Raw genomic sequence first — 14,889 nt, forward strand, 5'->3', positions numbered from 1 at the left:
GCTTGTGATGGAGCTCACCTTTCTAATCCACGCTCAGGTGACCGAGCGAGCGCAGTGGCGTCAGAGATCTCTGGATCTTTAAAGTGTGATCTGACAGAATAAATAGAACCGACGCCGCGAACTGCACTGGGTCACGATTATGAAATATGAAAACGAAAAGAGACGGGATTTTGATCGGTTCAACGACAGAGGAATATGACACAGGGACACAGAGCTGCGGAGTCGAAGTTTTGTCAGGTGTCGAAGAAAAAAAAGCGTTTGGACGTTAAAGGCGAAGTATGTATGTGTTATTTTACAATACTGTACAAGTTTTTATATGTTTTATGATTTTTAAAGCATATTCTAACGGGTTATTATGTTTTTCTGCTCGAAAGCGGAGTTGTGTACCTTGTTTCTATTCCACCCTGAACATGAACAGATTGATCTAGGTTGACTGGAAAAACATGCATGGACTTTTGATGGAGCCATGACTACTAAAACAAAACCCTAGTTATTTACATAACCACATAGTTAATAAATGACCTAGTTATTTATACACATACTCATCATAAGTCCATTCTAAAGATCTTCCTCTTGTGTATGCTGACGCAACTGTTTGGCGTTTTTGTTGACATGACATGAAAAATGCCACGGAGATGTTTTGTTGGAATTTTGACATTTGAATTTGGTCATACAAGAAACACCCATTTACACATGGATCATTTTTATTTAAAGTGTAATGAAGTGTGTATGCTAGGATTGGCACTTTAAGAAAGTTGGTTGTAAATTTAAAGTTTATACACTGATGGATAATGAGACAGTCAAAAAAGCTTTAACAAGGGAAGGAATAAAAATTAAAGTGGAGCTGGGCAGAAATGTAAGTTAAAGGGTGAAGAAACTATCATAGAAACCAATATATATGACAGAAGAGCGGCAGAGTCTGAGAAAATCCCTTCTAGAAAGCGTGAGAACTCTAAGAATGCTCTGTAGGGAGGGTTGTGATGTTATTCTTCAGCAACAAGTGAAGTCGCACAGCTTTTCTCTGGTTGCACCTGTGATTGTAAGCATGTGACTTGTCTAAATGGCTGTATGTTTTTACCAAGTCCAAACAAGTTGAAATAGGTTTTCAGAGTAATTTTATTTGTGCTTACAGCAGCAAAAAAATACTGTTTAGTTGTCACATATGCCAGTGGTTCCCAACCCTGTTCCTGGAGGCACACCAACACCACCTTTTTTGAACTCTTCCTAATCAAACACACCTGAATCATCTGATCAGATTGTTAGTAGAGACTCCCAAGACCAGAAATATATGGGTCAGATAAAGGAGACATCCTAAAATGTGCAGTGTTTATGTGCCTCCAGGAACAGGGTTGGGAAACATGATGTATGCTATCATCCCCACAGTTGGCTGTCATAGATAGCCTTCATAACTCTGAAATGCGTCATTACAAAGCTTGTTCATGATGCATTCCAGCAGCTGCCAAGCTGAATATAATGGATTGTTTGGTTTTTGAAAGGAGAAACACTTCAGGTTGATTTTGTGCTACTTTTATGTGAATTTACCATAGAAGACAGATTAACAGCTTCTTGTTTCTAAACTTCAATATACAATTCCAGCTGTAGCTCCTTCCCACTGCTTGCCCCTGTCCGCTTCAACCTTGTCTTGTGCTGAAGATTAACACACACACACACACACACACACACACACACACACACACACACACACACACACACTCACTAACTAACCTTCAGTGCTGCATAGCTGTGACATTAGACTCTCTAGGGAATTCTAGGAGAATAGTGACAGATTATTACATCACTTGAACTATGATTGTCACGATGTTGGGCAAACAATTTTTTAATCCCTGCCTCCAGTAATTTCACTCATTTCTGGTTTATAATATTCTGTTCATAAATCTTGTTTACTCAGACTGAATCATCAGAGGCTCCTGGTGAAAGAGTGGCGCTGAATGCTTACAGGAAAAATGTCTCAATGGGACTGAAAAGAGCGTTCAGACTTCAAAAAGCCCTCTGTGTCTCTCATCTCTGCGTTTGATCTGACTCATGTAATTGGAGCAAGCGTGCTCTCGTTTGCTTTGTGAGACAAACCATGCCATAAGGGTTTTCTGTGTGCAAACATTCCTCTATCATTTTTTAGGATCTGTCTCATTTTGTTTGCCCTTCCCCTTTGAAACCTACACAAACAGACGTTGCTCATTTGGTACAGTACATGTAAACATCCCACACGTTCATGATAAATGCTAATAGCAAGCCAACAATGATGAGCATGCCTGTTATATGAGGATTTTGTCAGGACAGTGTTTATGTTGTTTCCTTAGGCATTTTCAAAAGATAATTTAATTACTGGTTTTGGTACTCATGAACACATCCTGAACTCAAATAGAGTTTTGTTGCTACAGTACTGGCATGATACAGATGTTTTTTCCCTAAGTTTAACGCTAAGACCGATACGCTAAGGCCGATAATCATTTAAAAGATGCATTCAGTGAACCTTTGTCTCTCTTTTTTTTTTTTTTTTTTTTTCTTTGTCCTATGATGAACTTTATATATACACATGATGAAATTTATCAACTGCTGTGGCTTCATATCGACACTTTCTTTTTTGTCTTTTTTCTCAAATTACATGCTTTTTCTTCTTTTTGCCTGACTAAAAAAAAAAAAACTGTAAAAAAACAACTAAACAAATTCACACAGTAAAATACTGTTTTCCATTAAAACAGTAATATACTGTAAAAACATTGGATTCTGGGTAATATTAATAATAACCTATAGGCTACTTTCTTGAAAATGACACAAATTACCCAGAATGCATTGTTTTACAGTATATTATTTATTGTTGAATAAAGTTTTTAAAATTTTTTTTTTTTTTTGGCGCACAAAAAGTATTCTTGTCGCTTCATAACATTAAGGTTGTACCACTGTAGTCACATGAACTGTTTTAAATACGTCTTTAGTAGCTTTCAGGGCATTTAAAGTGTTAATTGTCTTGCTGGCAATGCAGGCCTCACTGAGCCATCGGATTTAATGAAAAATCTCTTCATTTGTGTTCCGAAGATAAACGAAGGTCTTACGTATGTGTAACGGCATGAGGGTGAGTAATTAATGACACAATTTTCATTTTTGGGTGAACTAACCCTTTAATTCAAATGTCCACTTAATCTGTAATATTTGGCCATTTCTTTATGGATCCGGTGAAATGGCGCATGTTGCATTCCCATATGAACGTTATAAGCAACTGAAACTTTCAGCATATGCATAGATGTTGTTTGTTAACCAAGCTGCTGGGCTCCACACATGTAAATGATAACGTTATAAAACACAAAGCATGTCAGACTTTATATGCGTTCCATAATGGACGTTATTAGAAACCCAAACAACACAGGCAGAGACTGAGTTCATGTGGAGCAGCATTTACCATAAACGGAGCTGCTCTGAGACACTGGAAGAAACATGTAATCTGCATGCATGTAAATAAAAAGTAACGCTTCAGTCTGAAACCTGCAGCGCATTTATTTAATTGAATTGCAACCTTTGTGATTTCACAACAGCACTATGCTATATTATGATTTTTAAATGGTTTTAATATATCGTGCAGCCATAGAAAGTTGTCTAATAATGCGGTTAATGGATTCTCATTCGTGGAATGTGCCACTTTGTGTATTTTGCTGGTTAATCGACACAGGTAAATTGCAATCGAGGATTTTTTTTAAAACTGAGCACTAGAATTTGATTGAGGAATCGTGACAGTCAAACTAATCATCTTGTAACGAATGTCACATCAGTTCTGCTTTCGGAGTATGAATTGTCATATGCAGTAAAAGACAGAACAATATAATGCAAACACTGTAAAAGGTTTTGCCACAAATTCAACTCACGAGATAGCTTTTCATAAGGATACTTGCCTCTACACTCTGAGAGGCAGCTTTCTGGGTGTGCGCTTTGTATATTTGCTCACAGAAAACTTCTTGAAAATGTGATTACTGTACTGCCTTCCTGTAATGTAGGGAACCACCAAAAAGAGATGTGCACTCGACAAGCTCATGCATCTGTGCCACTGCGTGCTTAACGCACTCCGTGTTTTGCTTATCAGCTCACGCACAGCAGCTATATAGGTGTAAATATTTAATCAATTTAACATTTCTATTAATTTGATACATTCACTTCATAGACCTCCTTCTCTGATCATCCATTCTGCTCTCTTCATACATGAATTAGTACTTACAGATTTACAAAAATGTAGATGATTTAAGTTAAATACTCCACACAACCACTTACATAACTTCCTTTATTTTTGATGAGTGGTTCTTAATACAGCATTTTATACCATTTTAACATGTATACAATATTTGCTACATTTAAACTTGTTTAAGAAACATTTAAAAGTAATTGAAGTGTAACCAACCAGTCTCTGTTGTCCCCTTTCCACCATAACATGCTGGTTCTCGTGCCGGAGCTGCCTAGCATTTTTAGCGTGTGTTGAGTAATAGTTGAGTAGTAGACATGTCATTTGCATCACAGCTGGTCATGTGATGTTAAAGTCGGCATGAAACTGAAGTTGTGATGTATATCCGAGTGAAACGGCAAGAAAAAATGTAGTGCAAAACTTAATTTGGTCCATTGCGAATTGATTGGATCATTGTTGTTTGGTAATTGCTGTGATCTCATGTGATTGACAGGTTGTCCTGTCCTCATGCCAATAAACATATCAGTGAAGAGATTTTGTTGCAAGAGGGAGAGGAAGTTATTTTGATTAATGATTACAAGGGCACATGAATTAAATAAAATAATGTGCATGGATTAGGCTAATCATTTATAATAATACTGTAATATTCCATAAAAATAATTGTAAGTTTTAATGGCGGCTCCAATGAGAGTGCAACCCACTCCATGTAACATAAAACTGATTTTAAATAGTGAGAGCACTTTTTAAGCCAGCAGGATTTCTCACACAATGGTGTACTTTATCGCAAAAGGCAAACACCTGACTGCTGTTCCTTTGTTTGACTTAATGGGGCCACCATAGTTTTGTTTTATCTCAGTGTAACAGGCAGCTCCATAAAATCCTTTCCTTTTGAAAAGCTTTCTTCTATGGGAAGGATTACATTGCCTTGCTTAGTGTCAAAGATTTTCCGTTTCTCTCTGTGTGTTTTGTCAGGATTGTAGTGTAAGATTTTCTTTACTACTTGTGGTGTGGACACACAGTTACACTCTGTAAACAGAAGATGAACACAATCCATGTTTTGGTATGAAAACATGTCATATTTGCATGGGTTCTTGCATTATGTAAAGTCGTTTTCTCTCCAACCCACTTCCCTGTTTGCAAGTAACACTCGGGTTGCGAATGTCTCCATAGTTACTGGTCCCAAGTTACCTCTAGGCCTGTGCAGTTCCCACCAATCAGGGGATTTAGACAGGTGGTGTGTTAATATTTATGCAGATCAGGTGCTTTGAACTCTGGGTAGGGAACAGACTATTGTATAAACACACAGCACATGTTTGCATCTCACATGCATACAGTAAAACCTTCAGCGTTGCTGAAGAAGGGTGTAACGTCACAGGCCATAAAACTATGATAAGGGTTCTGGTTATCTGCTGCATTTGGTAGCCTTTGGACATCAATATCAAAACAATTCATTTAAAGATCTGGTTCCATGGGCAGATGTAGCTTTTGTTTTCAAATGTTTTTTTCATGTTGTGGGTTTACTTTCAGGTCAGAAATCAGGACCTGAGCTGGGATCAGTACCTGAGGCTGTAGTTGTCTCATTGCATCCATTGTAAATTTTTCAGTAGACTCTGTCACTGTAATAGCCCTCACGTCACCCAGTCGCCATGGGCACCATGCAGGACTCCTGGTAAATTCCCTTTGTAAGTCTTCAGACAGCGCTTGATCATGACAAATGTCCCTGCTTTGATTTCCTTGGGCATCCTTCATGTGTACGTGCCTCACTCTGTGTGTGTGTGTGTGTGTGTGTGTGTGTGTGTGTGTGTGTGTGTGTGTGTTATAGAGAGAGAAAGAGAGGAAGGGCCAGGTGTTCCCATCATGAAAGTCATTTGAGATCAAAAACCATGCATTACTGTCTATTAGGGGTGTGACGAGACAGTTGGCTCACGAGACGATTGATTGAGTTTACGAGAACGAGACAAGATTTTTACACCGCATTTTTAAGAAATCCTCAATGATGAAATGCATGACTAGAAAAATAGTCTGCAGGTGCATTTGAAGTGTTTTAACTAATCATCTTGTAATGAATGTCATGTGTTGTCATGAATGTCAAAAGACGACAATACTCAAGGACTGTAAAAGGTTTTGCCACAAACTCAACTGACTCGCTTCTCTCATGTTTGATTTCATATGAGTCTCTTCAGACCTTAGAACTGTACACGATTTGAGCTTCTACATCTTTTGACATCCTAACTGAACTCCTTTCCACAAATTGATCATAGAAATAAAAACTGTATAAATAAAAATGAATAACACAGTTTTCTCTTAGTCTTAAATGCAAACAATAAGTACAACCATAATCAAAATGCTCTCTCAATATTCAAAGTGCAAACAGACCAAATTTTTCTTCAAGCATTATATAGAGCTAAGAGATAGTTACAACTACACAGCCCAGCCTAAGATAGCTTTCATATTGGGAGATATTTGCTTGCATCAGGGAGCCGCTTTCAAAATGCGGGGTATTGAAATAGCGATTGAAGCTTAGGCTCTGTTGTGCAACGAATTCTCCGCCATGGTCTTGTCAGTCATCTCGTCACTTACTCTGATCACATGATCAGTGAACTCTGATTCCTGCTGCACTACGTAAAACTCTGCAGCTCCTGTTGGATGAGCTGGATGGAATTGAAGACACCGTTATCCAACTGGATTAAATGGTTTTTATTTCTATAAAAAGCAAAACGACAGTGGAGGCATAATGTAAACGTAGCGGTGGCATATTCTATCCTAATTTCAACCTCATGCAAAATCATGGCAAAATCACAAGACAGCTTTTCACCTCAATGAGAAATCTCGTCACATTTTAATCTCGTGAGATCTCGTGGCACATTATCTCGTCACACCCCTACTGTTTATTGGTAATTTTGTGATATTGGTAATTTTTATTTATAGATTTACTTTATTTTGTTTTGGCATTGGCGTTAATGCTTCTCATTTACTTTGAATAGGTGACGTCATGCATTGCCGAACTGAATTGTGGGTTCCGTCGCGTCCCTTCACTCGCGTTGCTCGCGGCAGAAGTTGAAGATTTCTCAACTTTTCAAGCGCCGACGCAGGCATTAGCTAATTGTTTTAAGTATTTCCTATGTTGTGGGATCCAAAAAAAATCCCCATAAGGATTAGGGATGTAATAAAATACAGGTGCTGGTCATATAATTAGAATATCATCAAAAAGTTCATTTTTTTTATTATAAATTATTTTTAAAAATGAAACTTTCATATATTCTAGATTCCCTACATGTAAAGTAAAACATTTCAAAAGTTTTTTTTTTTAATTTTGATGATTAGAGCGTACAGCTCATGAAAGTCCAAAATCCAGTATTTCAAAATATTAGAATATTTCCTAAAATCAATCAAAAAATGAATTTGCAAAACAGAAAAGTTAAAGTTCTTTAAAGTATGTTCTTTTGTGCACTCAATACTTGATCGGCAGGACATATTACAGCAAATGACTTGCTCCTAGCACAAATTACTGCATCAGTGAAGTGTGGCATGGAAGTGATCAGCCTGTGGCACTGCTGAGGCACTATTGAGCCTTCAGATCATCTGTATATTGTTGGATCGACTGTTTCTCATCTTTCTCTTGAAAATATCCCATAGATTCAGGTCAGGCATATTGGCTGGCCAATAAAGCACAGTAATATCATGGTCATCAAACCACTTGGAAGTGGTTTTTGCACTGTGGGCAGGTGCTAAAGTCCTGCTGGAAAAGGAAATCAGCATCTCCATAAAGTTTGTCAGCAGATGGAAGCATAAAGTGCTTCAAAATCTCCTGGAAGATGGCTGCATTGACTTTGCACTTGATAAAACACAATGGACCAACACCAGCAGACGTCACGGCCCCCCCCAAATCATTATTGACTTCAGAAACTTCACACTAGACTTCAAGCAGCTTGGATTCTGTGCCTCTCCAGTCTTCCTTCAGACTCTGGGACCATGATTTCAACATGAAATGCAAAATTTACTTTTATCTGAAAAGAGGACTTTCGACCACTGTTCACTGTCCAGTTCTTTTTCTCCTTAGCCCAGGTAAGATGCTTCTGACATTGTCTCTGGTTCAGAAGTGGCTTGGTAGTCCTTTTCCTGAAGATGTCTGAGTGTGGTGACTCTTGATGTGCTGACTCCGGCTTCATTCTACTCATTGTGAAGCTCTCCCAAGTGTTTGAATCGGCTTTACTTGACAGTATTGTCAAGCTTGCGGTCATCCCTGTTGCTTGTGTACCTTTGCCTACCCAATTTCTTCCTTCCAGTCAACTTTGCATTTAATATGCTTTGATATTTCACTCTGTAAACAGCCACCCCATTCAGTAATGACCTTCTGTGACTTACTCTCTTTGTGGAGGGTGTCAATGATTGTCTCCTGGACCATTGCCAAGTCAGCAGTCTTCCCCATTAGTGTGGTTTCAAAAAACAAAAGATACCTGGATTTTATACTGTAGGGATGGTCATTTAATGAAACTCAAATGTAAATATTCTAATATTTTGAGATACTGGATTTTGGACTTTCATTAGCTGTACGCTCTAATCAACAAATTTACAAAAAAAAACTTTTGAAATGTTTTACTTTACATGTAGGGAATCTAGAATATATGAAAGTTTCATTTTTTTAAAATAATTTACAATAAAAAAATGAACTTTTTCACGATATTCTAATTATATGACCAGCACCTGTATTGATACACGCCAATATTGCGATATTATGTTTGGCGATACTATATCGATTTTAAAAAACACTGTTTCGATATTTATTTATTTATTTATTTATTTATTTACTTACTTACTAGATTCGTGGCTTTGTGTTCGGTTTAATCCCAACCGCTAGTCGCTAGATGTCAGTGTTATCTCAGAACGTAAATTGACGCTGAGAAGCACAAGGCGCGTGCATCACTGGCGTTAGCATTAGCAAACCCAGCACACAAGACGATAGAATTATTCTGGCTCATGTGGACTCATTTTGGTTTCAACTATAAAGAAAACACAAGGAGATCGACCAAGAGTCATGTTGTTTGCGAAATAGGCCATGTTAAGATCCACTACTCGGGAAACTCATTGAATCTGAGAGCTCACTTAACATCCTGACGCCATCCACGCTGCTGAGAGGCGTTTCGACAGAATATGTAATATGTACTGCACGCTGTCCTCTCAATAACAAAATAAACACACAACAAAAATGACAGCAGAAAGAAAGCATCTGATCATAGCGATGTGCATGTGTTTGCACCAGCTCTGTTCAGCACTTCAGTGAAGACACGTTTATTTAAATAGCACTTTATACAATAGACTGCTTTAAAGCAAGCAGCTTTACAGTATTAAATATGAAAAAGTCATGCATTCATGGAATGGACTATGCACTTTCTGTTGTTAAATACTTTAGAAATTAAAAACTGCTATTCTGTGAACCTTTAAAACATATATACCTAAATAAATGCAAACAATACTGTCTTGATTAAATAAAAGTTTTTTTTTTTTTTTTTTTTTTTTTGTTAGGTTTTATGCATATGGTGGTGTTCTTTATGACAGTTTTTTTTTTTCTAAAATTAGATCCTCTTTCTAAAAAAACAAGAAATATCTCCATATATCGCCTTTCTTACAGTATCTCAATATATCACAATATATCGTATCGTGATTCGTATCGTATCGCCAGATTCTTGGCAATACACAGCCCTAATAAGGATAGTAAAACCTAGAAAAAATCTTTTACCTAGGAAAAGATTTTTGACATTGTGGGGACAAAATTTCATTCCCCATGAGTTTATAAATCATACTAAATGTTGTGGTTTTTTTTTTTTTTTTTTTTTTTTTCGTACAGTATAAAAATCATTTATATCTGTCCTCATAAAACATAAAAACCCAACATGGTATGTGTAGGAGACAAATTTGTACCCAGAAGTGAGCTAAATCTGACAAAACTGTCCTTGTTTGTGAAAATGTATTAAAAATATTTTTTAATAAATACCCATTTTCACACTGTACATTAATAATTTTGTAACACTTAATTTGCATGTAGCATTTAAAATGAGAAATTTTTGTTTTTAGTGTTTTAATACACTAAAACTACACTTTTACAGAATACATAATATTTTTTCTTGTTCCATTTCATTATTTAACCCTAATGCCAAAATTCAATGACTTGTAAAAGTCTTCATCATATATCTTAATGAGGTTTTTCGGAGAAATGCTGCTGTTAATTTAACCGACCTCATTTCAACCTTGCTTCAAATGAATGTTCTGAGCTGCTGATCTGACATATGGCAGTCGAACAAATGGTGTGGAATGTGTCAGGCAAGTGCTGGTGGATGAATGCGCACAGAACAGTCTCCAACACAAGTTACGACAGCCTTGTGATAGGGTGGGACTGTCTTACTCAACCTCTCACTTCAGCATGAAAAGCTCCAAGGACACTCCTTTCGGCCTGCAGGGCGTGAAACCCAACCTATTCTCAAAGGAGAGTCAATCACAAAGGGACTCCAAACAAAAATGTCCAGCCCTGACCAGTATCACATTACTTTTTAAAGTGATGACCTTGTAAAAAAAAGAAAAAAAAGAACTGCCATATCTCAGTCGTAAAACTGAAAACGTTTTGATTTTTTCCCTCCCCATATGGGAACAGGTGCTTTTATGAGGTCCTGTGAGTTTTGTTGTGACTACAAACACATGGAACCTGTTTTTCAGTGGTGTGGCATGATGACATTTAAAGGGTGGTGTCATTTCAGACTTGTTTTATAGGATGTGACATTGCTGCTCAGATAAAAATCAGTTTCTCAGTCTTACGCAGGCAAAAATGGAGATGTTGTGAGATTATATCTCTCTGGATTATATCTTTACCTTAAATATTCTTTTCTGTGGTTTGTAATTTCTCAGGAAGTGGGAAGTATCGAATTAACATAATTAACTAAATGACCTTAATTGGATAAGTGCTGTTAATCTGAGGTAAACACGGTGTGCTCATCGTGAGTGACTTCATTCTCATACACCCACACGTTAGACCATTACTAAGATAAGACATCTGTGCTGCTCAGTCAGAAAAGTCATTTCCTAATATCTGTAGAGTGCCTCTGTCCCAGTTTTGTTCCAGTATCTCCTCTGATCTTTTTGAAGAAGTAGAACAAGATCGAGAATCCAGTGTAGTTTCCTCTCCAGAGGTTTTTTCTGTCCACCCCTCTCTCACTGATTAATGAGTGTATGTGGAATTTGGGTCACGTTTTTCTGATAACAGAGTGCTTATCCTGGTCATTTCCTGTGAGCGTACTGCATCTGGACCTCCTTTGCTGCTGCAAGCTGCCTTTATTGCAATAAATTAGCAAGTTTTATCTGAAGCTTAATTTACTAGTAGCATTTCGACAATGTAACTGAATGTGATTTGTCTAGTCAACTTGATCACTCAGTAAAGGTCAAGCATGTGGCTTAATGCTGCTGAATGGTCACTAGCCAGGTTCATATGCTTAACAGTAGATGTACTTGTCTACATTGACACACTGGTACATTGTTTGTGCTTTAATGCACAGCTGCAGTTTGTCTCTGAAACTGAAGATGGTTGCCTTGCTACCCAGTCAATGATTTAAGTGACAGTGTTTTGGTATGAAAGCATCATGTAAAGAAACCTCCAAAGGCATAATAACATCATGTATAATGATCTACAAATTTGAACTTTAGACATAACCAGGCTGATATTTATTAATGACTACATTGCTTATTCCTAGGTAGAAATAATACATTTTTATAAGAAGATATAAAAATGGTTTGGTTTGCTATCCATTTATTCTTTTTAACTATTTTAAAGGGCGCTTGTCATCCTAATTTACAGGTTCATCATTTTGTTTATGGGGTCTACTAGAATGTGTTTACATAACCGTTTTTTAATTGTTTTTAATTTTTTCCCTATAATTTACATTTGTTGAAGCACCTGTTTTCACCATCTGTCTCAATGCTCGGTTTAAGTTTCGGTTTCTTTAAAACCGAATTCCGAAAAGCACAGTTCGCTCTGGTTGGTCTACCGCTTTGCATGTGTTGGAAATATAATGCCCCTTATCCGGGGAACATGGTGACAATAATAACTCAACCGGGCCTCACCCTCCTTTTTTTTGCATATGCCTTGGCCAGGACTTATTTAAATCAGGGATATTGTGACGTGTACTTTCCCAGAAAAAAACTCAAGACTACAATCGAGGCGTTTCACGGAGTTCAGAAAAAGTGCTTACTGATATAGAGAATAGCTCTCTTTGCATTTTTCTTTGTGATTTTTAACTTTGCAGACCTTTTTCATGTTCAAACAGCAAAATTACACTAAAGAAAGTTGAAGATGTAAAAAAACGTAATAGGACCCCTATTATAAAATAGTCTTCTGTGATGAGAATTTAAAAGCTATATATAATATATTTTAAGCAAATTCTCAAAGTTTCTTAGGGCCTGTTTACACCTGGTGTGCATTTTCTCTGATTGGATGGCTATCTGATTTATCAAAACAATTCCATTTACACTTGGCCACATAAATATGTCTCCGCAAAACGGATATAAATCCGATCTTCAATTCCCGTGCTGTATGCAGATTTAATAGAGTTCACGTCACCGAAAGCAACAAATATGAGCTGCATTTTATTGATCATAAGCTAATTTCAAAATCAAAGACCGCAATAGGATAGAGTGCGGCAACAGATTGTTTTGAGCACCTGCGACTTGCTTTCAGTTTGATTTGTAGGAGTTTGTGCGTCAGCTTGCTGAAGAGATGCATAAAAATGCTGCTCATCTGCCGCTATGCGTGTTGCAGTAGTGCTGTCACATCTGGCTATAACATGCTATTTAGCCTATAACACGCTCACAAGTTTATTTTTTGCATTTTTGGGAGGAATAAAATTTACATATGTGGTTTGAACAACCAGATGCATTTAGACCTGTTCAGTTTCGTCTAGAATGCGTCCCAGACCACCTCCTGAAGTGGTTTAGGCTATCTGATTTATATCCATTTTGAATGCGTTTCGGAGGGCAATTAGACCTGGTCTTTTCGCGATCATATAGCTATCTGATCGGAGAAAACGCATTAGTGACTAGGTGCCCTTACGCTCACCAAAGCATTTATTTTTTCCTGGTCCTGGAGTACCTCCAACAATGCACATTTTTGGTGTCTCTCTTTTCTTGGAGCAGTGCTGCCCAAACTTGGATGTCTTTATGCCAAGACTTCTTAAAAAACAAAAAAACAAACAAACAAAAAAAACATGAAGTTTGGGGTAAATTGGACATTGTATGTTTGTTTTGCCATGAATCCTTCTATCTACAAGGACACGCTGTTCAATAAAGACTCAAAAGCATCACAATTTAGCACAGCAAAGGCCATTTGATTAGACTGACCAAATTTGAATAAATCAGATTTAATTTATTCCTGTGATGGAAAAAGATTTCAGCAGCCATTTCTAAACATCAGAGGGTCACAGTCTTCAGTGTCACTTAATCCTTCAGAATTAATTGTAATATTCTGATTAGGTGCTCAAGATATTTGACTTGTCTTATAGGACCCTGGATTTTTTATTTTTTTTTTTCCCACAAAGGAAAGGAAAAAATATTCCCAGCAGTTTAACCATATCTCCTCAAGCTGCAGTGACTCATGCTTTTTGTGTCTGTCCATTTATTGAATGGTATTTAAGACTTGACTTTATTTCAGATTTTATGCAGTTGCACTTTGGAGGTTTTCACAGACGCTAGTTCCCTCTATCCCCTTCTCCTCCTCTCTACATTTCTGAATTCCCACCTCCTCTTCTCTCGTGTCTTCCTCATTCTCATTCCCGCTCTTCTGCAGTACCGTTCTAAAGCTCTTTGTCACTGCTCTGATCCATCTAGTCATTTCCTGGCCCTGCTCGTCTCACTCACACTGCTCTCACTAGCACAGCTAAGCTGTTCTTCCCATTTTTTTTTTTCATCTTTTCAGAGCCCCCTTTGACTAGATCTCAATCTACATGTCTCAGAAGAACTCCTGAACCCTCTGAAGATGTGGATGTTTTATGCCTTAAGAAATACTTTGTCCCCAGCAGCAGCTTTCAGCAGTAGTCTGACTGAGGTAGGTGGAAATTCAAAATCCACTCTGACTGTCTCCTCTGGGTTTCTGTGCATTAGCGAGAGTTGACAGCCCCACGTGTAACCAAAAACGTATATCTCTGCCTATTTCTGTCACATTTATGTTTCAGATTGAGCTTTCTGCAGTGATTCTAGTTCTAATTCAGGCATGGGTAATGGTTTCTGTCTACTGATTGGCTGGTTAGTGTTGTGTAAAGATTCACGTGGCAAATTCGAAGTTGTGGTGTGTGATTTACTCATTTAGCGTGCTGCTTGTAGAGGTGTACACATGCTGATGCTGTGATGGAGAACAATTCTTAAACTTTAATATAATGTGGAGAGAGACTGATAAGTTTGACCATTGTTAATAGGAAGAATAATGAGAATAAAATATCCATATTATGTTTTTAATATAGTGTTGTAGTGTTTATTTAGCATTGTATCATTTATTTATTTATTTATTTATTTATTGGAGGAAAAAACATTAAATGGTCTCTTTATAAAAATGTTTTTTTTTGTCAATCTCAAATCTAAAGGCTTCAATCAAGATAAAATACATGACTGCTTGAAATTAGTTTTGTAGACAAATACAGTTTGTTCCTACATATGACTTTATAAAAGTAACTTTT

The 14,889-nt window shown here is 37.2% G+C and overlaps 1 protein-coding gene across 2 annotated transcripts in view; it reads left to right on the plus strand.

Annotated features, from left to right (window-relative positions):
- Positions 1-14,889, plus strand: part of fhip1aa (FHF complex subunit HOOK interacting protein 1Aa) — a 32,914-nt gene continuing 18,025 nt past the window's right edge. Inside the window, exons 1-2 of one of the 2 annotated variants that reach the window (XM_051906574.1) lie at positions 1-276; positions 14,136-14,264. The gene's annotated coding sequence lies outside the window, so the exon portion shown is untranslated. The remainder of the gene's footprint in view (positions 277-14,135; positions 14,265-14,889) is intronic. The other variant, XM_051906583.1, reaches the window with a different exon arrangement.

The sequence above is a fragment of the Ctenopharyngodon idella genome, chromosome 1 (assembly GCF_019924925.1).
Source record: "Ctenopharyngodon idella isolate HZGC_01 chromosome 1, HZGC01, whole genome shotgun sequence".
Classification (NCBI taxonomy): Eukaryota; Metazoa; Chordata; class Actinopteri; order Cypriniformes; family Xenocyprididae; genus Ctenopharyngodon; species Ctenopharyngodon idella.